At 40.5% G+C, this 27,908-nt stretch overlaps 1 protein-coding gene across 3 annotated transcripts in view; it reads right to left on the bottom strand.

Annotated features, from left to right (window-relative positions):
• Nucleotides 1–27,908, bottom strand: part of PAG1 (phosphoprotein membrane anchor with glycosphingolipid microdomains 1) — a 141,950-nt gene that overhangs the window by 44,599 nt on the left and 69,443 nt on the right. For 2 of the 3 annotated variants that reach the window (XM_024731345.1, XM_024731355.1), the window contains one exon: nt 17,527–17,622. The gene's annotated coding sequence lies outside the window, so the exon portion shown is untranslated. Of the gene's footprint in view, nt 1–17,526; nt 17,623–19,976; nt 20,007–27,908 lie in introns of those variants that run through there. The other variant, XM_024731336.1, reaches the window with a different exon arrangement.

Here is a 27,908-nt window from a genome sequence, read left to right as displayed (position 1 = left end):
ACCATGGAAACGTTTTTGGGTCTCTTGCTCTTGTTCATTTCCATACATGTCTGGCTTGGGCTTGGAGTTACACTGCAAAAAGCATCCACCTGATGTTAGTGGGCTTCTTACAGCCTGGGATATTTTGTCGGTAGTAATCTTACCCTTCCATTATTACCACGTGATACTAAAAGGACTGGCTGGGAAATCCGCGGTGATGTCTTCAGGACAAATCCTCCTGACACATGGAATCGTCAGTTGGACCCTACCGCTATTTCGAGGCGCTTCTGTTTGGTCTAGGCTAGCACTTTAAGCCATATTAATACTGCGCTCTGCCAGCCTTCCAAACATGCGCCTGTGTTTGCATGTCAGCTCTGTTCAGCATCTTTAGCATTTCAGTTTTCCATTCAGTATAGAAAAGTATAGTTGACATCATTAACAAGATCAGCTACATTTGTATCTTGTGAAACATGCACAGTTTGGTGCCCTTGCTCAGAAATGTCACCCATTAAATATTAGTTCCTTCTGCTGCTTTCCTTGCTATTTTAACAACTTAACTTTATTCAAAAATATAAAGAGCAATCTGCATCTTTTAAAAAGTCAGTGTACCTAAAGTATTCAAACGTACTTCTAGTGTCTTTATTTCTCTCTGTTAGCTAATTAGAGTTACGTTAAATTCAAACAATAAATTGTAGTCGTTATCAACATCTGAATCAGCTGCTTCAAATGCAGGCGGGCCAATGACAGGATAAAGTTCTAAGAGATGGTGGATCTTGCTTTAACCAAATCTAATATATATAAATTTGTCTTCACAAAAGAGTGGCATTATGAAATAATATGACTATTTTCCAAAAATACTATTTTAAATAATGATCAATTCGAAACTCTTCAAAATAATAATTCAGTTTCAAACAGACTTTCACAGAAATTTACAGGCGCCTACGTAATACCATACGGTAGGTCATAAACAGACGCAGAGCCAACTCAGAACTAATGATTATTTCCCAGCACTGATACAAGGCTGTTCAACTATAGGGTTGGTGCTGATGGAAAACTGTAGTGGGTGAGTCAGAATGATCACACGTGAACACACTGATGAAACAACGGAGTGTAAAGAGCCGCCACCGGACACTGGGTTGTGTGATGTAAGATGAAGCACGAGCTATGAAGCCTTCTTGCCAAAAATGTGGACCTGAGCTGATTAAGCCTCCAGATGTCACCACCAGGCTTTCATTTATTTATTTTCTTTTACTTCTATCACTTAACGAATCAAATAACAATCAAGGGTTTTGTCGACCCCTGTCAGTTAACTCACATTCACAAGATTGTGAGGTTTGTGCATAGGTTTCTGTATCTGACTATCTGTGTTAAAAAAAATCATGACAAATTTTGTACGTGCAGCTTGTGTAACCACCCATAATGACTGTCATCAATGTGTCCATTAAAATGCCAGTGTATCGAACGGCAGGAAATGAGAATGACAAAGTCTGGTGGTAACTACACATTTGAGAAGACGCTCCCAGAGCTTCCCTCCTCTCCCTGGTTGTGAAATACATGATCCTTGTTCTTTGAGGTTCAGTCTTAGGCCTTTTTCCTTATTTTGCCTCATAGTTTCTTCCTGGCATCTTATCCACACCCATGAGTTCAATTCCCTTCGGGCTGCCTTGATTCCTTATTTGTATCTCCAGACAAAGCCTCTATTCTGAGCCCTAGATTCCATATCCAGCTGCCATGGGACCTCCCCCCTGCCCCAGCACCCGGCTGTCTCCAGGCCCTCGGTCTCAGCACGTGTGCACGCTGGACTGGACTCTCCATCTTCCCTGCACACCGGTCGTCCTCCGGGACGCCCTATCTCCGTGAACGGTGCTACCTTCAGCTCTCTGCACAAGCTCGCATCCCAGGGTCCTCCCCTTTACCACCCCCTCAGTTTCTCCGCACATCCAGTCCAACACACCAAGCCCTCCTGGTCTCATCTCTGAGATGACTTTCAAATCCATCTCTTCAATGAGTCCTTGTCTCTACATCACCAAGGTCAACCCCCTAGTCAAGTTACCAGCATCTTTTGTCTTGTCTACTGCATTCACCCTGCCGCCTTCCAATTTCTTCTTCAAACCCCAGCCAGAGGGAATCTTTCCAAAAAGAAAAACTGATCATACCAAGCCCTCTGCTTAAAATCCTTTAATGGTTTCCCACTGATCAAAGGATAAAGAAAATAACATCATATAGAGTAGGCTGCCACTTCCCGCAAATCCAGGCTTTGGCCTCCTTCCCTCCCTCTTCTCATTCTACTCTCTCACTGTCTCCATCCCACTCACTTGCTCCTGACCTGGAACCCCTTCAACTGCCCCAGCCCCTCCCTTAGTTAAGTTCTACGCCCCATCAGATGCCAGGGAGGCCTTCTCATGCACAAGGCTACTGTTCATTGCTATACGTGTTTCTCTTTCAGAACACCTCTTTTTCCTGTGTCCACGTATTTGTGCCATAGGTTTGACTAATGTCTGCCATACCTTCTAGACCGTATGGAAACCCTATTATGAAATCACCCCTGAACTCATCGTTAGTAGACACTGCAGTCTGTCATCTGGTAGTACATGGCAATCTCTCCTCCAGTCATGCTTAAGTAATCTTGCTGAATCTGGTGACTCTGGTTTGTATTGGTTTTTGTTTCCATAGTTAGTTGTGAAGTATGAGGTCAGATTTAAAAGAGGTCCCATTTGCACAGGGCCTGGGAGGTAAGGCAAACACTGAGGCAGGCCAGGTTAACCGTGGGGAAATTTTTTCTCCTTCTCAAAGAAACGTGATGTTTCTCATTTTTCTTTGAAGATATTTTCTGCTCATTCTATCTTTTGTTTTTTCTTTACCTTAAGAAAACCACAGCACAAAAATAATGAGAAATGGTGACTGACCCTCAACTTGATGGTTGGGGATGACAGAGCAGGGTGGGGACAAGGGCAAATTATTATTCCACACCCTCCAAGTTGGGTATTGGTTGCCATTCTTTTAAAAGACGAAAGAAACAAGTTCTATAGTCTTAAAATTTAGATGTATATAGATGTATAAAATAGAACTAATATCTAGGTTTTATTAATCATCTTCTAAAATCTGAAGGATGAAATAGATTATGCTTACTAAATTTCTGGATGGTGTTCATTGGAATAGGGTTTCCAACAGCTCCCAAGACATGTGCTTAATCTAAAATGTTTAATATACTGTAAATCCTTTACAGTAACAATATTAAAAACCTTAGACTGTCCAGGGATCTTTGAGATCGAGTTCAACATATTTGCATTTAATTTTTATTTATAAAAAAATAATTGCAGTAATTTAAGATATTTGCAAGGTTTGCAAGGGTAAATTTGTCTCATCTTGGATTCAGAAACCTTTATACAACTACTAGTTTGGCAAACAAATGTCAAAAATATGGATTCCCCTTAAAGATATTATGTATAAGTAAAGCCATCAAATTTAGAATAGCAAGCCCCAGATGGTCTAGCAGCATCAACAAAAATCACTTTCCTTGCCAATGTGAATTTCATAAAGCAGAAATCATTCTCAGGCACGCAGAGACAGACACATCAAGTCCACGAATACTTATGGCCATACGCTAGGTACCAGGTTAGGTACTTTAGTATGTGGCCCATAAAACAGGACTTTAAAAACAAACACTGTGTGTTCAAAATGAACTGTTCACTCTTTATGGAAAGAGTGACCGTACTCTTGTGTTTTAGTGGGAGACAGGGTGGTGAGTACACACGTGACAGGTGAGATTTAAAAGCACAAGCAAGGCCGTCAGCAAACCTGTTTGGATTGGGCTGCTTTGAACATTTGAACTTATATTGCCTTTTCTTTCTGATAATCTATTTAACCTAAATATCTGGGATTCAGTACTTGGGACTACGAATGTGACAGAACTGCCTCGTAAGCGTTAAGTGTCTTTGTATGATCAGGATTAATGGAATAGGAACTGAGGCTTAGAGAGTTTCAGTAGGTACCCATGCTCACTGCCGCCCGACTCCCCGTTACTCAGAGAGAAAGTGAGAGAAATGACGGTGGGAGCCACAGGTCTCAATCACTCCACCATCACGACTTTCTAAAATCATAAAAGGAACTGCAGTATAATTGAAACTCAGTGCTTGAAAGCTAAGTGTAAGCAGGTGGACGGCCTTTTGAGGGCCTTGGGGCTCCTGGAGTTGGGGCGCTGGGTGATACAGGCTGGAGTCAGAACATAGAGCCCAGTGATCACATGACATATCTTTCTTTTTGGTACGCGGGCCTCTCACTGTTGTGGCCTCTCCCGTTGCAGAGCACAGGCTCCGGATGCACAGGCCCATACGGGCCCCAGCTGCTCTGCGGCATGTGGGATGACCGGGGCATGAACCCGTGTCCCATGCATTGGCAGGCGGACTCTCAACCACTGCGCCACCAGGGAAACCCGCATGACATATCTTTAAGGAACTTCAGGTCCCACAGTTATAAAAAGCAGACACCATCCTCAGTGAACATTTGCCATGTTTCTATACTGCACATTCCTGAATAACTTTTGATGCCCTATTTATTTCAAAGAAGATAATTTTTTTTTAAATTTTGGCTGCACTGGGTCTTAGTTGCGGCATGCACGTGAGATCTGGTTCTCTGACCAGGGATCGAACCCGGGCCCCCTGCATCGGGAGTGCGGAGCCTTACCCACTGGACCACCAGGGAAGTCCCCAAGATAGATTTTTTTTTGACCCAGTTCACATCAATGATTAGAGATACTCTAGCTGCCAGATAAATAAATCTCCATTGGATCCAATGTGTGGGATCCAAGAGCAAATTATGGATCCATCTGGAATTATATGGGGCTTGGCTGGTTTTGTGAAAATAGTTATAAGGCAACAGTGAAAGAAATCAATAAAGATTTATTAAGGTTTTTCTTTCTTTGCATAGGTTTAAAAATGGGTTCTGACCTATTAAAAATGCCTTTAGTGTTTTTGGAGTTGAAATATTACACTTTACTGTCTCTGGTTCTTTTCTTGAGTTGACCCTTCACATAGATTAAGTATGTCTTTCTCATGCATGGCTGTAAGGATGTCTGGCTGCCGCTGCCAGGCTTTGTCAGCTTCATCAGGTGACGACACCTAAATTTTGTGCCTAGATACACATGCCATCATAGGCAATCGCTTTCCTCTACTTATCTTTCTGTAGCAGAGAAAAAGTGCATAACATTTAAACTTCTTGAACACCATTTGGAGGTTCATCTGATACTCTTTAAAAGTAGGCAATTAAAGAATTTGGCTGAAAATCTGAGTTTTAATATATGTAAGGAAAAGTTAATAGGTTTCACTTATTGAACGTCCACTCTTTGCCAGCTACTTTTTAACTTGGAGTCTCACCTAGAAAGATCAAGTTACATTTCACTTATTCTTCATAGGATTGTTGTGAGCTACAGGTAAGTGAAGGAGATTGTATCAATGGTCACAAGGCTTCCCCTCCCTGTATCCTCACTCCTTGCACTGTGACTTTGTAGGTCCTTCCAGCAAGAAATGTTGTCTGTTTCTATACCCTTAATTCTTGGCTGGTTTTGGACTCACTTTGTCCCATGGAATGCAGTGCAATCAACAGTGTCAGACCTGAACCAAGACCATAGCTTTGCATGTTTCTGCTCTCACTTTTGGGACCCTGCTGGTCCTGTGAATAAGTCCAGACTAGCCTGCTGGATAAGAGACATGTGATCCAGGTGTCCTCATTGTCCCCCAATAGTCAGCCAATTGCCAGAAGCAGAGATACTTAACTGACTGCAAGCTGACTGTAGACATATACATGAGCCCAAGTGAAACCAGAAGAATTGAGCCAGCCCAAACTACAAACCCACAGAATCAGGAGCTAAGTAAATGGCTGTTGTTTTAAGCTGTTAAACTGTGGGGTGCTTTGTTATGCAGCCAAAGCTAACTGATACAAAAGGCATATTCTCATCACTGTACTAAAGAGAGGTACAGAAAGGTTAGTAACTTGTCCAAGGTCACTAAACTAGTAAGAGGTAAAGCTATCAGGTATGACCTCTGTCTTATGGGCCCACACTCTTAGTTGCTCCACTGTGCTGACTCTTTTTAATGCAAATGGTAAGTGCCTCCGACCTGCTCTGGCTAGACATATTTCCTATATTTAGGAAACTTACAATCTCCATTTTGTTTTTCTCTAAGGAACTTGCAATGCGATAGTTTTGTTCATACTATTGCTTTCACCTGAAATACATTTTAAATTTATTTTTCACCTTTGAAACCTGCTCAAATGTAACTACCTCTGAGAAACCTTTCTAGTTTCCCAAGACAGAATTAGAGTTTCCCATCTGTGGTTGACTGCAAAAGTAACCACAGTTACTCCTTCCTTTATCCTCATCCTTCGTAATGTGACATTTCAGTACCATCCATTAAGAGATGAAAGCTATTTCCCTACCCCTTGAATCTAGACTGGACTTGTGACTTGCTTTGGCCAAGAAATGTGGCAGAGATGATGGGGTGCCAGTTCTGAGATTAGGCCTAAGGGACCTTGCATACTTTCACTCATTCTATAGGTAACCATAACTCCACCATGTGAACAAGACTAGGCTAGCCCTGCTGAAGCGTGAGAAACCATTTGGACGAGTGTTCCATCAGCTAGGTTGTCCCAGCTGAAGCCCCCAGATATGTGAGGACCCAGCCAAGATCAGCAAAGCCAAACCACAGTGAACACTGCTGTATGTGGGTGGCTAGTTGAGACCAGAGGACTTGCTCAGCTGAGTCCAGCCTAAATTGCCAATTGCAGAATCAAAAGCTAAATAAGTGGTCATATTAAGTCACTAAATTTGTTATGAAGCAAAAGATAACAGATACAGATCCCTTTGTACTCTTCCGGCATTTTTAAACTTATTTTTGGAAGAGCACATATATTTGATAAATGTTCAATCAATGAATGAATAAATGATTAAATATGCAATTACACTGAGATAAGATTTTTCGAACAAAACAGAACTCTGACTCTTTATTTTTATTTTGAAGGGAATAATTTCTGTCTTTCTTGGCTGTGAGACAGAGCCATATTTACAGGGCTTGATACTTAGCAGAGGTGCTCAATAAATGTTAGCTCTCACGGATCCTGTATATGACCTGAAATGCCAAATAAAACAAAAGCTAAAGCAAACACTGTAGCACTGAGGCACGCAGGGGATTTTTTCCTAAAACCTTTCAAAATCAGGACAAACTCTCCTGGTATTTGTGAGGTGGAGATCTAGGGCAAGGGACATGATTTTTTCCCATTAATATGGCAAGCTTCTTTCTCTTTGAAAGTATACACTCTTTAAATGATCCATCGCTACTCAAGTCACCCAATTTCAAAGAGTGGGAGAATTCTGCTATAGAAAGACCATCACGGGAGGCATTTCCCACTCCCTTAAGGCTAGTGGTTCTTAGCTTTGGCTGCATAGTGGAAATACCTGGGAAATTAAAAAAAAAATACCTCTAGAGAATAGTTTAATTAGTTTGGGATACATCCTGCACATAGGGACTTTTAAAAGCCCCTGGATTGACTTTACTGAATTAGTCAAAGTTGAGAACCACTATTCAAACCCTCCCCAGAGTGCTTCCACCGGTCAAGTGATTATTATTGGATTTAACTTTTAAGGCAGACCTAAGTAAGCTTTCCTTTTTATATGCCTCTAATCAAAACACGGCACTGAAAACCTATAGCTAGAAAATAATAATTTCTTATAATGGACAATGACTGACTCAAAAGGAATTAAGAAATAATTATCAGATGAGTATCTTCCTGATGATTAACTCAACAAGCATAATATGAACACTTGGCAGGGTCTTAAATGTCTTCAAGGCCTTAAGTATAATTAGGTATTCAAAATTTTATTGCCCTAAATTAAAGCACCACATAACACTATAAATTATATTAGATAATAAATTCAAAGTAAATTGCACTGAAGCACATTAACCTAAAATCTTTGTTTGAAAATGTACCTTATATGAAAATAAAAATGTATCACAAATTAAGGTATAATTTAATATTTAATATGATTTTGAGTTCAGATTCAATGTGGGCATTTCAAAAAACTGTGGTCTTATCTTCTGAATGTATAAGTGGGTCTCACATGGCAACAGTATTATTTTTAAGGACTATTTTTTTTGGGGGGGATATAGAGTACAAAAATGCTAGAAAATGATAAGTAGCAATCCTATGCTATAAACTATGCAATACATGCAAATTGCTTTAGTACCAAAATTTCATCGTCAATGAATTCCATTCACAAAGAGACCTCTAGCACATATTCAGAGTCAGAATTTTTCTAAGCCACAGTTTTGGGGAGAGAAAAATCTGGTGTGACCCCCTCTGATTTCATAGAAATGGAAAATGAGGTCCACAGAAGTTAACACGTCAAGCAAAGCCCCCAGTACCCAATGACTGGGAATTGAGCCCAGGACGTTTGAGCTCGCACCCTCTCATGTCTCCAGAGATGGGTACACAGGGAAGATAGCAGCACAGAGTGCTCAAGCCCCACAGTCACTGTGGCTGGCTGGGATTGGCCTCGGATGTTGCCCATCTCTGCTGCAGGCGGCTGTGTCAGAAGACCTTGGCAATGGGAGAACTAGTTATCACTTCCTACTCCATTTCCTCTTATGACAGGCTGGAGTCAACTCTAGCCCTTTACTGCATTAGGTATGAATACAGTTACTGTATTTTTTTCTAGTCTATTATTAACTTTTTACATTAACATGGTACATTTGTTATAATTAATGAACCAATGTTGGTACATTATTATTAACTAAAGTCCATATTTAATTCAGAGTTCTTTAGTTTTTATCTAATGTCCTTTTTTTGTCTGTTTCAGGACCCCATCCAGGATCCCACATTACATTTAGTTTGCTCTGTTTTTTCATTAGTTCAACTGTGTGTGGGTGTGTGCGTGTGTGTGGGTGGGGGAGCATGACTATCTCTCTTCTTCTATGTAGCCAGTTAAGGGCAAAATCCTACAAATTACTGTTCTCAGGTGCTCTAATGTAAAAGAAAAGGGTATATGTTAATGAAGTAATCTGGAGTTTTAATTATGAGAAAAACACTGTAGATGAGAGGAAGCTTAGGTTAAAAAGAACTTGACATTTGGAGGGACCTAGAATCATGGTCTGTGACTTCAACATGGATTAACAGAATCTAAAAAGCAAGGAATGGGGCAGAGGAGCGTGACAGTTCAGAGTAATAAAAGGCACTTCACATTGAACTATAGCAATGCAGAAGAAAGAAGTAATATTGTGTAATTTATCATCACTTAATTTAGGGGAGTCTGCATTTTTAAAATCCACAGAAATGCAGTCACAGTTTCCTTGCCAATATTTGTAGAAAACGTTTTCCAAACAAGACTCATTCATCTTACTCTGAAATGAATTGTTAGATCACAACAGAGAATGTTAAAGACTTTGCATCCCTTATAGAAATGCCAAACATTTTACTCTGCCTGATGCTGTACTATAAATAGGGAAATCCGAGTGCTAAAAATGTTCTTCAAGTTGCCAAACATAGTTCTTTAGCAATAACTTCCTCCTACAAATGACTCATTCTCCCAAAGTTTGAAAATGAAAGCTAGTTACAATTCAGAGAAATGTTGTAGCGTACATCGATTAAATGGCAAAGATACTTCATTTATGTATATTTATTTTTCCTTACATCATATCCACTGAAATTCTTCTTCAGAATTTTATTGAAGTTTTATTGAAGAGTAGTTACTCTCATGAGAAGTGGATTTTTAAATAAACAATTAGAACAGCCAAGCAACATGAATATTGTTGGAGAATAATGATGATTTAAATCATTTTGAAATTCGTTAACTTCATTTGGATATAATAGATGCAAAATGTATTTACTGTAATAAAAATAAGTTAATAGTGAAGTCATAACATGAAAACTAATAAGCTCACCAAACAAGATGGTACAAATAATGCCTCAATGTCCAAGAACACAAGGAAAATTAAACTCTAAGAAATTTTACCTGATTAAGAAAAACAGGACTCTTGGGAAGAAAGCATCCTTTGTTATAAAAAGAATAATAAATAGGGAAAATGCCATTGATTTATGATTAATATTTCAAAATAGTACATGTATCTATATATATCTTGCAATAAGTAAAGAGGACATAAATAGTAAAGGGATTTGTATAGCACATTTGAGGTTAGTACTCATTTGAAGAGGTAATTGCTTCTTTTTTTTTTTTTTTTTTCCGCGGTATGTGAGATCCTCCGGGACCGGGGCACGAACCCGTGTCCCCTGCATCGGCAGGCGGACTCTCAACCACTGCGCCACCAGGGAAGCCCTTAATTGCTGCTTTTCACTGAGAGATGCGACAGGAAACTACAGGAGATGCTCATTTGATGTGGACGGAGCAAGGCAGGCGGCCAAGAGTGGATGCACATTTTCTTCTAATCAACTGACGATACCACTGGATTTTCATCTTCCTTCTGCAAATCACTAGATCTCATATTACCAGTCGTTTACTGGAGAATGGCTAGAATCTCTTTAAACTGACTACAAATAATTATTGCAACCTCTTTTCCTGGCTTCATTAAAGGCTTTTTCACCTGTTTTGACTTGCATAGTGACACTTTTGCAAACCTCTATGGGAGATATTTTAATTATTTAAACATTTTATGGTATATAAGAAAGAAGTGACTTAAGTAAAATTAAAAGATTTTTTTTGAGGTGGACCATGTTTTGTAAAGTCTTTTTTGAATTTGTTACAATATTGCTTCTGTTTTATGTTTTGGTTTCTTGGCAGCGAGGCATGTGGGATCTTAGCTCTCCCACCAGGGACTGAACCCGCACACCCTGCATTGGAAGGTGAAGACTTAACCAGTGGACCGCCAGGGAAGTCCCAAATTACTTGATTTTAGGTAAGTTATTATTAAAGATTATAATATCATAGTCATTTAAATATAAATTTTAATAATCCTATTTTGACTTTTTCCTACTTAATAAGTGATGTGCTATTTAATGAACTTTATCTTCATTACCTCATAAGATACATGACTTGCAGACAAATTTTTGAAAAGGCACACTGGTGTATGATTGATTTGGGAACCAAATATATAAGTTTTAAACTATATTGAATATATTCTGATATCAAAATAGAAGATAATTGTTTCCATTAATATATGTCTGGGTATCATACATTTTGAACAAAAATAATCAAGCTATGATAATTTTGTGTTTACTTATAAAACAATAAGACAAAAAGTTTTAGGTTGCAGTTTGTAAGCATTTCTCTGCAATTAATATATATTTGATTTGATTTGACTGTTTTGGTAGCTTATCAGGAGGAGTGTGAGGACACATATATTAAGGGTATGAATGACGTTTATTTCTGATAAATAAAAAGCCAAATTGTATATAATTGTCCCTACTTTTCTTTTTTTAACATTGAATTTTATACCAGACAGATATCCTAATAGGCTAATATAAAACCTACCAAATATATTAAGATATTTAAGATTTACAGAAAGTATAATTCAATAAACACCCATGTAACCACTACCCAGTTTAAGAAATAAAACATGATCAACACTATGAAAAGTATATAAGAATTTTGACCAGATGACTGCAGCTTATAACATCATATCAATGCTTCTTAAGCTTATTGTCTCACAAATCAGCTATCCATGATATGTATAAGGTAACAATCTATGACTAATTAAAACTAAAACCTCCATGGGAGCCTGCAGTGTTCACATGAGTCATAAGCGTGTTTGCTCATCTGACTGTCACTGATGGCTTTGTATACTCTTAAGAGGTCCTCAAACAGTATTATGTTCTTTAAAAATATTTATGTAATCACTTTTACTAATACTTTCTTTTTTAAATTTTAACTTTTATTGAAATATAGTTGATTTACAGTGTTGTGTCAGTTTCAGGTGTACATCAAAGTGATTTAGTTATACATGTACTAAATATATACGTATATTTTCTTTTTTCAGATTCTTTCTCATTATAGGTTATTACAAGATATTGATTATAGTTCCCTGTGCCATACAGTAGGTCCTTGTTGGTTATCTATTTTATATATATTAGTGTGTATATGTTAATCCCAGTCTCCTAACTTATTCCCCCCCTCCGCTTTCACCTTTGGCAACCATAAGTTTGGTTTCTGTCTGTGATATTTACGAATACTTTAAAAATAGAACTTGGATTTGAACCTTTACCACCCTGGACAATGTGAAACCCCTGGGACACCTTTGACTCCCAGTGATTTTGTCAAGTGGCTACTGGGAAACCCTGATCCAGGCTATGACAAATGGTAAAAAGTTAGAGACGGATGAGGAAGACGGATGAGGATCCTAGAAATACAGAGTGAATGTGATGACCACATACAAAGATCACACAAATGTGTCCATCCCAGAAGTGCGATCCCTCAAGCCCTGGGCCTCCATCACACAGCTCTCTGGGTTCTGGAAAAGACTCCAGAGTCCAGGGAGTCAGAACCCAGACATACCCATGTACACCAAAGCAGAGCTGGTCTCTGCAAAGTGTAATGTTTAATAAATGAGGCGAGAGCTTCCCTGGTGGCGCAGTGGTTGAGAGTCCACCTGCCGATGCAAGGGACACAGGTTCATGCCCCGGTCCAGGAAGATCCCGCATGCCGCGGAGCAGCTAGGCCCGTGAGCCATGGCCACTGAGCCTGCGCGTCCGGAGCCTGTGCTCCGCAAAGGGAGAGGCCACAACAGTGAGAGACCCGCATACCGAAAAATAAATAAATAAATAAATAAATAAATGAGGCAAGGTACCCACAGCTACCTCTGAAGCATGTCTGTGGAGTTTCCAAATCTCTTTGGTACCAGCCTGTGACAGAGACAAAATTTCTACCTAAAAGACCAAAAGGCCACAGATTTTAAAAAACCATGGGAAAATTTTGATCTCAAAACTGGGAATAGCTGTCTCTCCGGCGAAAATCTGTTTGTTCCTCGCTTAGGGCCCTGTTAATCATGAATCTGTGATCATAGTTCTTTAAAAACTGTTCATTAGAAAACACAGAACAATGTTCCGTTCTTTCAGATCAACCATGAAGGCTCCTGCAGAATTCATTGTGTGCAGTAATCTCCCTCCTTCCCCCACCTTTCCTGCCTTCTGTTCCTTGTGCCTCATTTTACCCCTACCTTTTTAAAACTTACTCTGTCCTGATGTGCTGTATATTGTGTCTAACCCTTGAAAGCCCTTTTGGAGAATATAAACAAAGTTCCCAGCTGATAAAGACGAAAAGAACTTAGAGATAACCCCATTCTATCCTCCATATTTAAAGGTGGGCTAGAATTTTGGAATCCCAAATGTAGCATATTGGTCTTTCCTTAATACCTGATTACCTCCTGTGACACTGGGTTTTCTTGTCTCTCCTCCACCCAAGGGATGTCGCTAGATGTTTCTCCCTACCTGAGAGAATAAGAAATTTAGGAAATTCTGCCTTCTACATCTTGCTTTGGAGGGACAGAAGAAAATTCTGAGAAACCTGCAGTAAGTAGATCAATTTTTGTTTAAACCACATCTGTCAAATATATCTGATCATAAATAAAAACTTTTCTTTCTTTTCTTTTCTAGGAGTACCGTGGAGAGCTGCACCCCTTAACACACCTCAGAACATGCTTTGGGGAGGTCAGGATTAAGGCAAGGCAAGGCTGCTATCTAACTCCCCATGGCAGGTGACAGAGAGGAACGGTCAAACGTCCAAGTCATTGACACACCAGACTGAATAGTGGCTTCTCTCAATGTTGTCAAGTCCAGCAACACTGCTGCCCTCAGAGCCACCATCCGTCAAGGTACAGGACCTAGTGAAAAAGTGCAGAAGAAGAGGGATGGCAACCACCCTTGGCCTTTGCCCCAGTGCTGCTGAGTGATGCTGTGCAGTACAGCTCACCTGAGAGCCCCGGGGGGCGGGGCCTGGAAGCCTGGGTTTCCCATGCAGCATTAATCCGTACCCACTTTGAATTATGGAAGGACAGTGGTTACAAATCCTTCTTCCACTGACATAAACACCAAGAGACAGAGGGTGTACAGCTCCAAACCCAGCAATGTCACACATCGTGTGTACCTCTGCAGACTGGCAGGTGTGTTTATAGACCCCAGAGGGATGTGACAGTTCAGCAAGATCTGCTGTGGCACAGTGGCCACCTTGGGGCGGGCACACGGAACCCTAAGGCCAAGACTCCAGCACAGGTGGCACTGCTGCTGTGTTCTCTGCCCTCTCCGCCTGTGGGACTTTGGACAAGTTACTCACCCTCTCTGAGCTTCAGCTTCCTTTTCAGTAAAATGGGAATAATCATAATAGTAGTAGTAGAGCAGTCTGGTGGATTAAATGATTTAATATTTGCAAAGTGCTGCCACCAGTGCTTGCCTCACTGTACATGCAATATGTGTTGGTTAAATAGGATAGTACCATTGTGTTTACTCCAATTTCCCTCTATTGGTATATGTCTCCTTTCGTAATAGACAAAGATGACACACAACATCGGTGAAAACAAGACCGTCGCGCTCCTCGTTTTGAGACAGCCAGGCCTGACTAATTACAAGGATACAAATGAGGCCAGGCTTGGCAGTGCTGCTTCCAGAGGCGCACATGCTGACTTTCTGGCGGGCTGGGGTAGCCTGTGATGGAGAGCCTGGCTGTTACTTGCACACACTAATGATCAGGCCTCGTGCACAGTTACCAGAGATTCCAGCAGAACGGAAATATGGAGACAGAACAAGAGGCAGGGCTGCCAGAATCACAGGTGGGCCAGCAACTGCCCTGCAAACTGCGTCTCTCAGGGCTCTCCTGTCCTGCTTCACGGGCAGCGCCTCCCAGGAGCCCCTGGCAGGAGCAGTAGGGGCTGGTCCTGCCTCTGCCTCACCTCCCTTCATAGTCCGTACCTCAGTTGTTAAAAATAATAAAATAAAACTAGCTTTAAAACAGACAAAATAAATGTGCCCAAAAGATTGGCACAATAGAGGGAAATAGTTCGGTAAATCTTGATTAATTTTTCTTGATGTCATTGGTATTTACTTGAAACTAGCATCATATAAATATATTTTATATATTTTTAAAAGGTTAATAAATATATATTTATAAAGATTGTCAAATATGTCTTAAGGAAATGTACATTTCTTGAAAAGAAAAAACAAAGCAGGTAATGTACATGAATAATGTCCTAAGTTGTAGAATAAAAGATCTTCATTAGGTGTGTAAGACTAATCCTTATATAAGTTACATAAAAAGCTGAGACTGGTTTGCTATCATCTAATAGCTGACTGTATACTGACGTCATCATAACTGTGATTTTAGAAATGTCAGAATTTATATCATATAGTTCTTGTAAAAAGAGATGCAGGGAGATCTCACAAATACCAGCCAAGATTGGGGAATATGACACATCTCTCTCTGAGCATAAGGACAGGGGCTGGTGAACTTGGCTTGGGGTGGCTGGGCACACTTGCTCTCAGGGCTCCCCTGGATCAGCTCACGTGCTGTGGCTGTGAACATGGCAGCCTGCAGCCTGGCAACACCTTTATCTGCTCTGGTGAGAAACACAAATGCACACACACACACACACACACACACACACACCCCGAGTCCCAGACACCTGGCGCTGTGCTCAGGGAAGTGGCGGAGTGGGATAAACGCAGAGCTTTTAAGAAGCACAAACCCCAGGCCACTGCAGGGTTTGCACACTGCTTTGAACCTTGGCTTTTACAGTTGTTGCCTTTAAAGTTCTGGAACATTCTGAGCATGGCGCCCTCTCACACTGTCTCTGGCGGGGCACTTCTTACCCCAAGGCACATCTTTTAATGTGTCTTTTTTTTCTCTTATCTCAGGCAGCTCCCACTTGTTTCTGTGAATCATCCGATGACATGCACGGGTTATTTTTCGTTGATACCGACACCTGAATGCTTATATGTAGGGAGCAATCTCAAAGCAGGTCTAGTGCGTTTAGAACGTATCTCTCACCTTTCATGATTTTAATTTTTGTTACTGCGGTATTGCGGCAGGCAGGCTGCTCTCTTAAGGACTTTTTCTGTGTGAGACATGCATAATGCAACAGTGAAGCAAACAATTACTTCAAGGAAAACGGTCTCCCCAAATTATGACTTGCATCGACAGTCATGGAGGCTATTAGAATATATTTTTTAAAAAAGCTCTAAGCTGATCCACTGCTTAGGATTTTGAGATTCCCTGCTGCTCTGCGATGTTTCCATTCTGTATGCACAGCACAGATTCCTGCCAAGCCTATTCCAGTGAATAAACAATGTCTTCTCTGTCAGAACAGAGAATGAATAGTATCACAAAATTCTCCTCTAATGTACCGCCTCCACTTTCCCGAACCAACCCCTTCAGAAGAGAACAGGCAGGATGAAGACTGGGGAGGAGAACATTCTTCTCCCCCTGCCAATCTGGAACTGCATTCTGGCCAGCTCAGGACCAAGTACTGTCAACTCTATATCAACTGCTAAACAGAGAAAGTTGACAAGTGTATTTTCTTTGAAATTGGATGGTAGATTTTTGCATTTCTGTGTGTGAGTGCACACAAATATCTTTCTCGAAGGAAGGAGGCAGTTCATCCACTATAACTTCAGGGCCTGGTGAAAACAGCTTTTAGCTACAGACTGAGCAGCAACAGGGGAACTTCATAAAAATGACACAGCATTTTGTGTTAAAATATTGACAGCTAATTCATGAGTGATGGAGCTGACTAGGAATGCAGCTGCTTCTGTGAAGATCTTTATTCTCGCCAAGCTCACGATTCATAAAGAAAATGCCTGGAGTTACTTCTCTGAAACATCCAGTATGATGCTGACAGATTTCTCTTTGGTGTCTCTGTCTCATATTTATTCTCTCTCTGTCTCTGTCTCTCTGTCTCATACACACATACACACACACACACACACACACACACACACACCTTCCCCTTCCCCCAAAAGAGGCATCGCGAATATAATGTTCCAAAAAAGGACATCATTCATGAAGCATTTATCAACAGCCAATGAAAGATTTACTTAGTAGGTATTTTCATAAAAGAAGAACACAGATTTCTTTTAAACTCTCCCATATTCGTAAGTCTCAGTTGGTGTAAAATACTACGATTCAGGTTTTTTCCCCCTTGTGATGTGAATACAACATATATCTTATTTTAACCCCTAAAAGGAATTTCCCAACTCTTTCCTCATAAAAGAGAAATGCTATTTTTACAATTAGACCACACTGCCTTTTGTTTTCATGAATATCTGAGAGACACTGACACGAAGAAAAAAATACAGATTCCCCTTTCTCCCCTTTTTCCCACACATTTTGAGTCCAGCTCAGTGGGCTCCCAGATTCTGACGGCATTCTCCTGGTAACACATTTAGAAGAGACTGCAGGATATCCCAACAGTGCTATTTTCTTCCCTCCGGCTCCCTCTCCTTCTTTCTCTCCTATCACTCTAGGTTTGTACCAGACTAAACAATTAAGCCTTTGTGCATTACCGCTGCAATCTGCAAATCCTAATGATGTGCCCCCATCACTGGTACAATGGTAATATTTACCTTGAAGAAAGGTTTGTCCAAATAAGTATTCAAAATGCTGGCAATGTATTCCCTTTGAAACGTTGTGGTGGTGAATGTTCTCCCTTCCTTCTTGGCCTATAACCAAAGAGAAAAAAGTTAGGGGAAAAAAAAACAAAAAACAGATGGATAGAGACTGTGACAGATACTGGTCCAGTTCACTGTAAAAATGCTGGCACATTTATGCCAAACACTGAACAAAGCAAACTACAAAGTAGAGGAAAAACTACACATAGTAGTGAATGAATAAAAAAATTTCTCCGAAATAGCAGCCAAGTCAATGTCTAATCAAATACACATCAATTTACTTGCTCTTTCCCTATTTTTCCTAGTTTTATGACAAAGAAATCTATGTGTTATTGTAGTGATACTAAAATTCAAATAACTGTTGTCTGAATTTGAGAATAAAACAAGTGATTTATCTGAAAAGAGTACGCTTCGAGGTAAGGTAAGCTGTGATTTAATTGTGAAAATGTCTTACGAACAACAGTATCGTTGATGCAGCATGAACAGTGTGGCCCGAATGGCACACCGATCTAATCCTGAGTGGTTCCTTCATCCGTTCCACTGTGGAAATGGGGAAGATGTGCGGGAATAGAGGAGACCACAGGAATGACTTCAGTTGATCGCCCATCTGTTTTTCTGCTCTGTGTCTGGTGCCCTGCTTTTTCTCCATCCCCCTCTCCTCTCCAATTCTCTTCCCATCCTCTAATCTACATCTCCTGTATGAACCTCTCTTATACATAAGATACCATGAAAAGTACAGTGACGAAGGGAGAAGGGCAGAAGGATGAAATGAATAAATAAATGAATCTACAAGGAGAATATCCTGGATGTTGTCTAAGATTCAGAACCATGCAGTATTTTACAGACTGAGATATTAATTCCTGATTTACAATATAAAAAACTGAATAGAACACCAGCCTTCTAGATTTGCATCTAGTGATATTCTTTTATTAGGACCACATATGATCTCTTAGACTGAGTGTTGCTTTCTTCCATAGCAGAATCAGCAGATTATTTATATTATCTTTAGGTACATCAATTGTTTCCCTGACAGTTACCAAGTGAGACATGGCCACCTTTTGTTTGCCACTGCATTCAGCGACATTATTATTTTCCTTTAAAAAAATAAGTCTAAAAAGATTAGAACAAGACACATAGTCACGGGCAGTCTTTCTCCAACTCGACTCCGAGTCTTTGTCAGTCATGCAAACTAAGAGAGCAGGGTTTCTCTGGGTGAAGGGCTTGACAGACAAGAGCCCTTCTCAAGCCATCTTTCTGTCTTTCATTAGATTTCAAATCAAACCTCCTCCTGAACTCCTGCCATACAGATATATTTAGATGTGGATTCCAAACCTCTCCACTTCCCCATGTTATCATTGTCAATCCCAGAGAACTCTCTTGAATTCGTTAGAGATGTGAGAAAGATATACTATCTAAAGCAAATTGCTACAGTAAAAAAATAAAATGAAAAGGATAAACATTTTTCTTAAAATGCCAAATCTTATTAATATGTATGGGAAATAATATGTTTGCACATACTATCTGTATTACTAGACAGGAGTAAAGAGTCTGATTTTAAAACTGAACATATTATTTGACAGCTAATTTAATAACATAAAAGTGGTGCATAATTTTGCATTTTCAGAACATGAATTTCGCGAGTTATGTTTTTATTCCAAGGAAACAAGGTAATCAAGACAGTGTGGTACCAGCATAGGGTAGACATCTAGATCAGTGGAAGAGAATTCAGCACCCAAAAATAAACCCATATATCTATGGCCAATTGATTTTTTGACAAAGGTGCCAAGACTATTCAATGGGGAAAGAATAGTCTTTTCAGCAAAGGATTATGGGGCAACTGATAGCCAAAGAATGGAGTTGGATCCTCAGCTCAGACTGTATGAAAAAGTTAACTCAAACATGAATCAAATGCCTAAATTTAAGAACTAAAACTACAAAACTCTTAGAAGAAGACATAGGGGTAAATCTTCGTAAGTTCAGATTTGGCACTGGTGTTTTAGATGTAATACTTTCAAAAGCACAAGTAACAAAAGAAAAATAGGTAATTTAAGTTTCATCAAAATTAAAAACATTTTTATGTTTTAAAGGATACTATCAAGAAGGTGAAAAGACAACCCAAGGAATGAAAAAATACAGGTGTAAATCGTATCTGATACAGGACTTTTATCTAGAATATGCAAGGAACTCTTATAACTCAATAATGGAAAGACAACGCAACCAAAAACAGGCAAAAGATTTGAATAGACATTTCGCCAAATAAGCACATGAAAAGATGCCTCATCAAGGAAATGCAAATCAAAACCACAATGAGATATCACTTCATACCCACTAGGATGACTATAATTGACAAATCTAAGATAGTAGCAAGTGTTGGCGAGGATGTGGAGAAATCAGAACACTCGTACCTGGCTGATGGGGATGTAAAATGGTACAGCCACTTTGAAAACAGCCTGGTTGTTCCTCAAAAAGTGAAACATCGAGTGATTTTACCCAGTAATTCCACTCCTAGGTATATACCAAGAGAAATGAAAACATTAAGTCCACACAAAACTTGTATGTGGATGTTCATAGCAGCATTCTCCATAATAGCCCCAGAATGGAAACAGTAGCAATGTCCATGAACTGGTGAATGAATAAACACAGCATAGTATATCCATATGAAAGAATATTGTTTGACCATAAAATGAAATGAAGTACCGACACATGCTAAAACACAGCCGAACTTCGAAAACATGCTAAGTGAAATGTCAGTCACAAAAAAAACCCACATATTATCTGATTCCATTTACATGAAATGTCCAAAATGGGCAAATATATAGGTTGCTTAGGGCTGGGGAATGATCGTCATGCAGATGATAGCTAAGAGTTGTGTGCTTCCTCTTTGGTGTAACTCGAATGTTCTAAAATTGATTGTGGTGATAGCTGCACAGCTCTGTGAATATACTAAAAACCACTAAATTGTACACTTTAAGTGGGATGTGAATTATATCCCAATAAAGGTGTTACCAAAACAATATTCTAAGGAATGTGGACATTACAATGTCAGTCATTTTCTAGATCAATCTGAAATAAGTATGGCAAACCCAAGTATAATTGTAGCTGGAATCACTGGAGTTGCTGTACTGAGGAAGGGTCTCCTGGCTCCACTGAAAACTATCATAGTCTGACTGAGACAACCTGAGTATAATTCTGCATGGACCAATATTCCTTCAGGTCCTCTCTCATCCTCATGACTATCTCTGAGTGTGGACAGCAGTTAATTACTGCAAACGATGATTGAGCCAATCAAGTAGCAATCCTATGCTTTCAATGCTGATTTCTTTTCCCACTGAATGGAAGTTTGGACTTCTGAAACCAGGTATCTAATCAAATGTGACTGGCCCCCTACCCTGCATACACTAAGTCACTAGTAGAAGGCCAATCTTAGCACTGCTTCTTCTATACCGATTTCACTGACAGTTCTCATGAGGACTCTTACTAGCTTCTTAACATGGATGATGTCATTCATAAGAGCCTCCAACAAACAAACTCCAGTAATTCATGATGCTTCTTGCCTACTAACCTGAAGGCTTGTTCTGGCTAAAGCCTCTCAGAGGATCTGAAATAGAATTCTATTTCTGGGCCACTGAGACTATGCACCTGACAGATGGCATGGGCCCAAGCCCCAGCTGCCATTGCTGAGGGGAAGTTTAGGGGGAGGAGCATTTCTTCAAAACTATGCCCTACAGTCCCTCCTAAGGAAGTAGTGATGACATTGACAGCAAACCTCCCTGCTATCTGTGTAGATAAATACTGGGAGCTGGTAGCACAGACTTAAGAAACATGAATCCAAATTCATGTTTGAGAGGCTAGACATCTACTCAGTAGGAGACTAGACTCAAGGAGCTCAATGAGTAATTCTTAAATTTAAAAGAAATTTAAAGGTGAGCTATAAATCAACATCACTTGATACTTGAACCCTTTCTACAATGTCTGGAACATCCAGTTCATGAGTGCAATGTCAAAAATACTTGGCTAAATGTAGCAGTTAAAAGTACTGAGTGATGAATGAATCACAGTGCCTAAGATATAATAATCACTCAATATTTATTCGCTGATTGAGTAACTTTTAAAAAATCAGAGCAGACGCGAGGATATTGCTACAATAAAGCCACTCTCAGTTGCGGTCCCTGAAGACAGAGAAAGGAGTAGGATTGCAGGTCACTCATGATAGACATATTACCATGGCAATATATCATGCGTGCAAATGCCAGCCAAGTAAATACTATCCTTATCCAGGCTGTAGTGGAAATAAACCAATAAACGAAACTTAGACCTGCTATTCCAGCCTATGCCAGATTCCCTCCCATAAGGAAAGGCTCCCAGAAGGAATCCCTTTCTACCTCTTGGAAGCACTGCTAGGTTTGAGCTAGCAGTAAGGAAGGCTTAGTGGCTGCAACCTTAGTTGGCGTCCTGGTTCTGATATCCAGGGCTATGCAGAACAAGTCCAGTACTTTCCCTATATGGCAACCTTTGAAATACCTGAAGATACGTATTTAAAGAGGTCCCTCTTCTGCTGCCTTTTAGTGTCCCCTTCTCCATTTCAAAGAGTATAGTTTTGAGTACCACCTACTATGACTCAAAAGAGCACAAAGGCTATATGGAGAAGGGAGATGAGTCCTGGCCAGGCCTGCTCAGGAGAGCAGAGCATGCTGAGAGCCCAATCCAGCTCCAAAGCCCAATCTAGGGACCAAACACAACATCCAATGGACAAGGCAACCTTGATCTGATTTAGGAAATAGTCCTTATCTGGGTTTTGGTGATGGTTGGTAGGGGAATTCTCAGGGCCCAGCTATCATAGGGAGGGCAGAGCTATCACCAGGGAGCAAAAAGCTGGGCAAGTCAGGAAGGTGGTCCACTACTGTCCTGGAGGTCCAGTCATAGCTACAGAATCTGGCCACGGGGCAGGATCCCTGGGTAAGAGGCACACTTCTCTAGAAGACCTCCTGGCGAGACCGAGATAGACCGTGGTACCCAAAGTAGACACTGAGTCCCAGACACGTAATACACAGGAAGACAAAGAGCTGAAACTTGGAAGGTCAAGGAGTGAGTCTCAGGGCAATACCATTCTCAGCATGGGAGATCAAAATTCAACAAACATACTCAGACAAGCATTGAGCAAGATGATTATGGGCGAGGCACAGAGAGAACATGACGACTGGTATGCCCTGCAGCACTGCGGGTTTAAGGATTAAACATCTTAGTATTTCCTGCTTTAGTGAGAACTGAATTCAGATCTGGGGAGGGCGAGACAGTGCATGCAAGAGGACCAAGTGGGGAGGAAACAGGGAAGGTAGGAGGAGACATGCTGGGGGCTGACACTTTCATTTGCTGGTGTTCTCTTCTAAATGACTAAGCTTGAAGGCAGTTCTCCAGATGAAGTAACACTGCATCCGGGAAGAGGAGCTTGTACTTGAGTCAGTTCAGATGCTACACTTTTATTTAGAAAGCCTAAGATCACCGAAGCTTTTCTCACCAGCTACATTATACTGTGGGCATCTATGAATCTTTTACTTGATTCACACAAAACCTAAATTTGTTTCATCTATGATGCTGCTAAGCCACATCTCTCTTTACTGCCTTTTTGCAATTTAATTGGTGGTGGTGGTGAGCTGCTCTTGTCACCCCTGTTCCATGTCTGCGTCTTAGATGTGGGTCATTGCATTAAATGTCAAGTTGTTATCGAATTCTGTTTCCTTCATTTGTTATTACATTAGCCACCTCTCCCAGTTTGCGGCCACGCACTTATAGTGTTTTACCCAAATGAGTCCTCATGTTGACTAGAATAGGATTAGGTTCAAATACCAGAAACCTTTTTCCAGGAAGAAAGCGATTTATTAATCAGTTCCCTCTGGACATACTTACCAAACCAGTTATTAATCGAGCTCATTATACACACCCCCTATTTGTCCAAATGTTAAATGTTAGCAATGTGATACCCTCTGGTTAAAAAAAATCAAATATATCTCTAAACAAGTATATGCTATTTGTTATTAATCCTTCTGAATTCTATGATGGGTTTCATAAATTGTCAGTATAACAGAGATCAACCTCAAAGCAAAGACATATACTTCCATTAAAATTTCAATATTCAGCCTTTGACAGTAATTGTCCAAGAAAACTACATACTAAATATGCATAATGGTACAGCAATGAAAGGAGTAGCTGAGGACAATGTATATGGGCTAAGGTATACTGTGCAGTATCGGAAAACATAACTTATGACGCTTCCTTCTCCTACATTCTTATTTCCCTCGGGCTGCACTTCTCTTGCTAAGCTCCCCCATGTTTTCTGGCCATTTTTTCTTGCTGGTTCTCCCAGCTGTGTCTCTCATCTTTTCCACCCAGCCCCCCACCCCCCAGCTGCTTTAGCTCACACTTCAGCCTTCCTGGTATTTACTGTGTTAACAGTTCTAGTCATCACACCATCTGATGTCTCCTGCTTCATTTTTCACACAATCTAACAGCTGAAATCCCTGATGTATGCAAAGCAGTCCATTAAGAAAAGAGTTTTCCTTATCGAGAATAAAAAAAATGGAAAAGGCAGGAAAGGGTAGTTCACAGAGGTGCCAAAGAGAGGCCACTATGTAGATAAGATGAAGGAAAAAAAAGACTTTTTTTAAGCCTCAAAAAGATTATGACACTGGGAAATTTAAAAATCCCCTTCAACAGTGTGGTTTAATGAAAATAATCCCCTTTCCAAGAAGAATATATTCTAGGGAACGGATGATAAAAATCCTTAAACACGTATCCTTATACTATCTACAATATACAGAACCCAGGTAAGCACTGACACAGTTATAATACATATACTAAGCTATTAACAAATGACATTTTCTTAGCAAAGCCTTCTTTTTGTTAGTATGTTACATGGAAAGAGGCTTAAAATGACACCTTCTACTATAAGCCTTATCTGTAAGCCTGCATTCCAAGTGAACAAGGCTTGGGCATGAATTCCTTGCAGTTTCAATATTAACAGAGAAAAAATCAAAATGACCAAAGCGCTCAACAGGAAAAAAAAATCCTTTCTTAATGGCAAAAAATAGAATAGCTTACAATATGCAAATTTAATGTATTTAAGGAAAATTGCGTGCTTTTCGGATATCGGAACAAAAAGCAAGGTAGCATAAACACTAACATTAAAAAGATTAGTTTTGGGGGCTTCCCTGGTGGCGCATCGGTTGAAAGTCCGCCTGCCGGTGCGGGGGGCGCGGGTTCGTGCCCTGGTCCGGGAGGATCCCGCATGCCGCGGAGCGGCTGGGCCCGTGGGCCATGGCCGCTGAGCTTGCGCGTCCGGAGCCTGTGCTCCGCAACGGGAGAAGCCACAGCAGTGGGAGGCCCGCGTACCGCAAATAAAAAGAAAAAAAGATTAGCTTCGGAACTTAAATGTTGCTGCAGTGAACGGAAAATAAATTGACTCCTCTAATTACTAGTTTATGAATTGGAAGTAAAAAAAAAAAAGTATTTAAAACATCCTCCTTTAGGCAAAGTAAATAAACAGGGAATAATAACCAGGGCAACCAAAGAGGTCATTCATTCATTCATTTCCTTATTCACCTTTCAATGATATTTCCTTGCTTAAAAAAACCAAAAGGTAAATATTACTCCATTCCCTTTCATTCCGTGTATCTGAAAACCTGTCTTTTGGACTGGGACTTAAGTTGCCATATATTGAGTCTATAGCTTTGGCTTGTTTTTGCCGAAAGACAGATACTTAACTGGGTAGCCACCAGGCCTACTGCCTTTGTTTATCACAGAGCCTCAGATCAGCCTTCAGGCATTTCCCCCATGAGCGGTAACTACCAGTTTCGGGACCACCCAAGGGGTAGTGAAGTTAGAGGGTTGCAGTACGCGGGCCTCTCACTGTTGTGGCCTCTCCCGTTGCGGAGCACAGGCTCCGGATGCGCAGGCTCAGCGGCCATGGCTCACGGGCCCAGCCGCTCCGCGGCATGTGGGATCTTCCCGGACCGGGGCACGAACCTGTGTCCCCTGCATCGGCAGGCGGACTCTCAACCACTGTGCCACAGGGAAGCCCTGATCACTGATCTTTTCCAGAAGAAGTTGTGCAAATGGGTATATATGTGTGTGGTGGTGGGCAGACAGGGGGCTGCAAGGAAACTTCCTCTTGCATAGGAAGCTGAGGAAGGAAACTTGAAGTTTGTCCATGTACACTTTCAAGATCCAAAATTCATAGAAAGATACTGTTAGGAGTCCCAGCCACAGAGTAATTCAAGACAGAAGGGGCCCTTCCCTCTGTTCTTAAGGTTCTGAAGAACTGGCTGTGTTGTTTGTGTTGACCTGAGGCAATGGCTCTGCTGGTGGGGTCAGCGAACGGGTTGCACTTTGGCTCCGGTTATTTCCCCCATTATTGAAAAACTGTTGTCTATAAAGTCTCTGAGTTTCAGAGGGGTGTGTGAGGATGTGATGGGGTAGGTTGGCATTTTGTAGATGGAGCATATGGGACAAAGTAACTTTATGGTGACCCCTTCCTCTCCATATATGTATATATAGAGATTATATGTCTATATCCGTCTCTTTCTCTCTCTCTACATATACATGTGTGTGCATACAGAGAATACATATTTAATATGTAAGTAGTGAGAGAATACACACACACACACACACACACACACACACTTGACCACTTCAATCTTAGACTTTCAACACTGCCTGCAGACACCACACCAGATCTGTACCATTGAAAGGATACCTATGTGGCCATTCTCTTAAGACCTAGGGTTAGTTTTATGAGATGCTATCGTATGTATGACATTTCAATCGTTTATCTGATGGAAAATAACTATTAGATGACCTAAGTTGAGCTTTAGAGAAATTCTGAGCCACTTAGTGAGATGTAATGCTCAGTATCCAGAGAAAGTCAATGGAATGGAAATAATGCATAAACTAATGTATGGATGCTAGCAAGAGCTTCAAGATAGCCAATGCTCCGCAAATGTCAGCTCTATTATGACCTGTACGCAATGGTATATTCAACAGAACTGAAGGTATCGTGATGGACTCTCGTCTACTAAGCTCATCTCTGCGGGGAGGCTACACTTAGATACTGTACAATAGGTGTGTGTATAAGTTGCCTGTATGTGACCATTTCGTGTCTGTTATAGGTTGAATTGTATCCTCCCCAAATTCATATGTTGAAGTCTTAATCCCCAGTACCTCAGAATGTGACCTTCTTTGGAAACAGGGTCATTACAGATATGATTGGTTGAGAGGAAGTCTTACTGCAGTAGGGTGGGCCGCTGATCTAATATGATTGGGTCCTTATAAAAAGGGGAAATTTGAGAGGTGCACACAGGAAGAATGCCCTGGGAAGATAGGAGTTACACTGCCACAAGCCAAGGATGTGCCAACAGCTAGGAGAGAGGTCTTGCAACAGGTCCTGCCCTAGTACCTTCAGAAGGGGAAATGGCCCTGCTGACACCTTGATCGTGGACTTCTAGCTTGTGGCACTTAAATTTCTGATGTTTAAGCTACCCAGTCTGTGGTACTTTATTATGGCAATCCTAGGAAATTAATACAGAGCCAGTACATGAAAAAATGGTCATTTTCTAATATTGCAGTCCTAAGTTAAAGGAATAGAGGTGATATAAAATAGATAATCAACAAGGACCTACCATATAGCACAGGGAACTATATTCAGTATTTTATAGTAACCTATAAGGGAAAAGAATCTGAAAAAGAATATATATATATATATATATATATATATTCTTTTATATATATATATATATATATACACATATATATGTGTGTGTGTATATATATATGAAACTGAATCACTTTGCTGTGATTACACTTTGCTGCATTTACACAACGTTGTAAATCAATTATACTTCAATAAAACATTTTTTAAAATTTAAAAAAGGAATAGAGATGAGGGTGAGCAAGGTAGCACTCATCACTTTACACATCTCATATCAAGAAAATTTACATATCAACCCAGCTGTTACAATGGAGTTATTTCTTAATTATATGAATTCAAGTAAACATTGAAATAACAGGTTCACATAATTCATATTACAACTTCAAAGAAGGAATTTGTATTTTTTTTTTTTTTTTTTTTTTTTTTTTCGCGGGCCTCTCATAGCGGCCATGGCCCACGGGCCCAGCCGCTGCGCGGCACGTGGGATCCTCCCGGACCGGGGCACGAACCCGCGTCCCCTGCGTCGGCAGGCGGACTCTCAACCACTGCGCCACCAGGGAAGCCCAGGAATTTGTATTTTTAAACATTCTTGTCGATAAGACTGAGGGACTAATTACCTAAACATCATAAAGCAGAA

The sequence above is a fragment of the Neophocaena asiaeorientalis genome, unplaced genomic scaffold, assembly GCF_003031525.2.
Source record: "Neophocaena asiaeorientalis asiaeorientalis breed wild unplaced genomic scaffold, Neophocaena_asiaeorientalis_V1.1 scaffold371, whole genome shotgun sequence".
Lineage (NCBI taxonomy): Eukaryota > Metazoa > Chordata > Mammalia > Artiodactyla > Phocoenidae > Neophocaena > Neophocaena asiaeorientalis.
The sequence above is the reverse complement of the archived record's forward strand: the minus strand, read 5'-3'. Positions and strand labels throughout refer to the sequence as shown.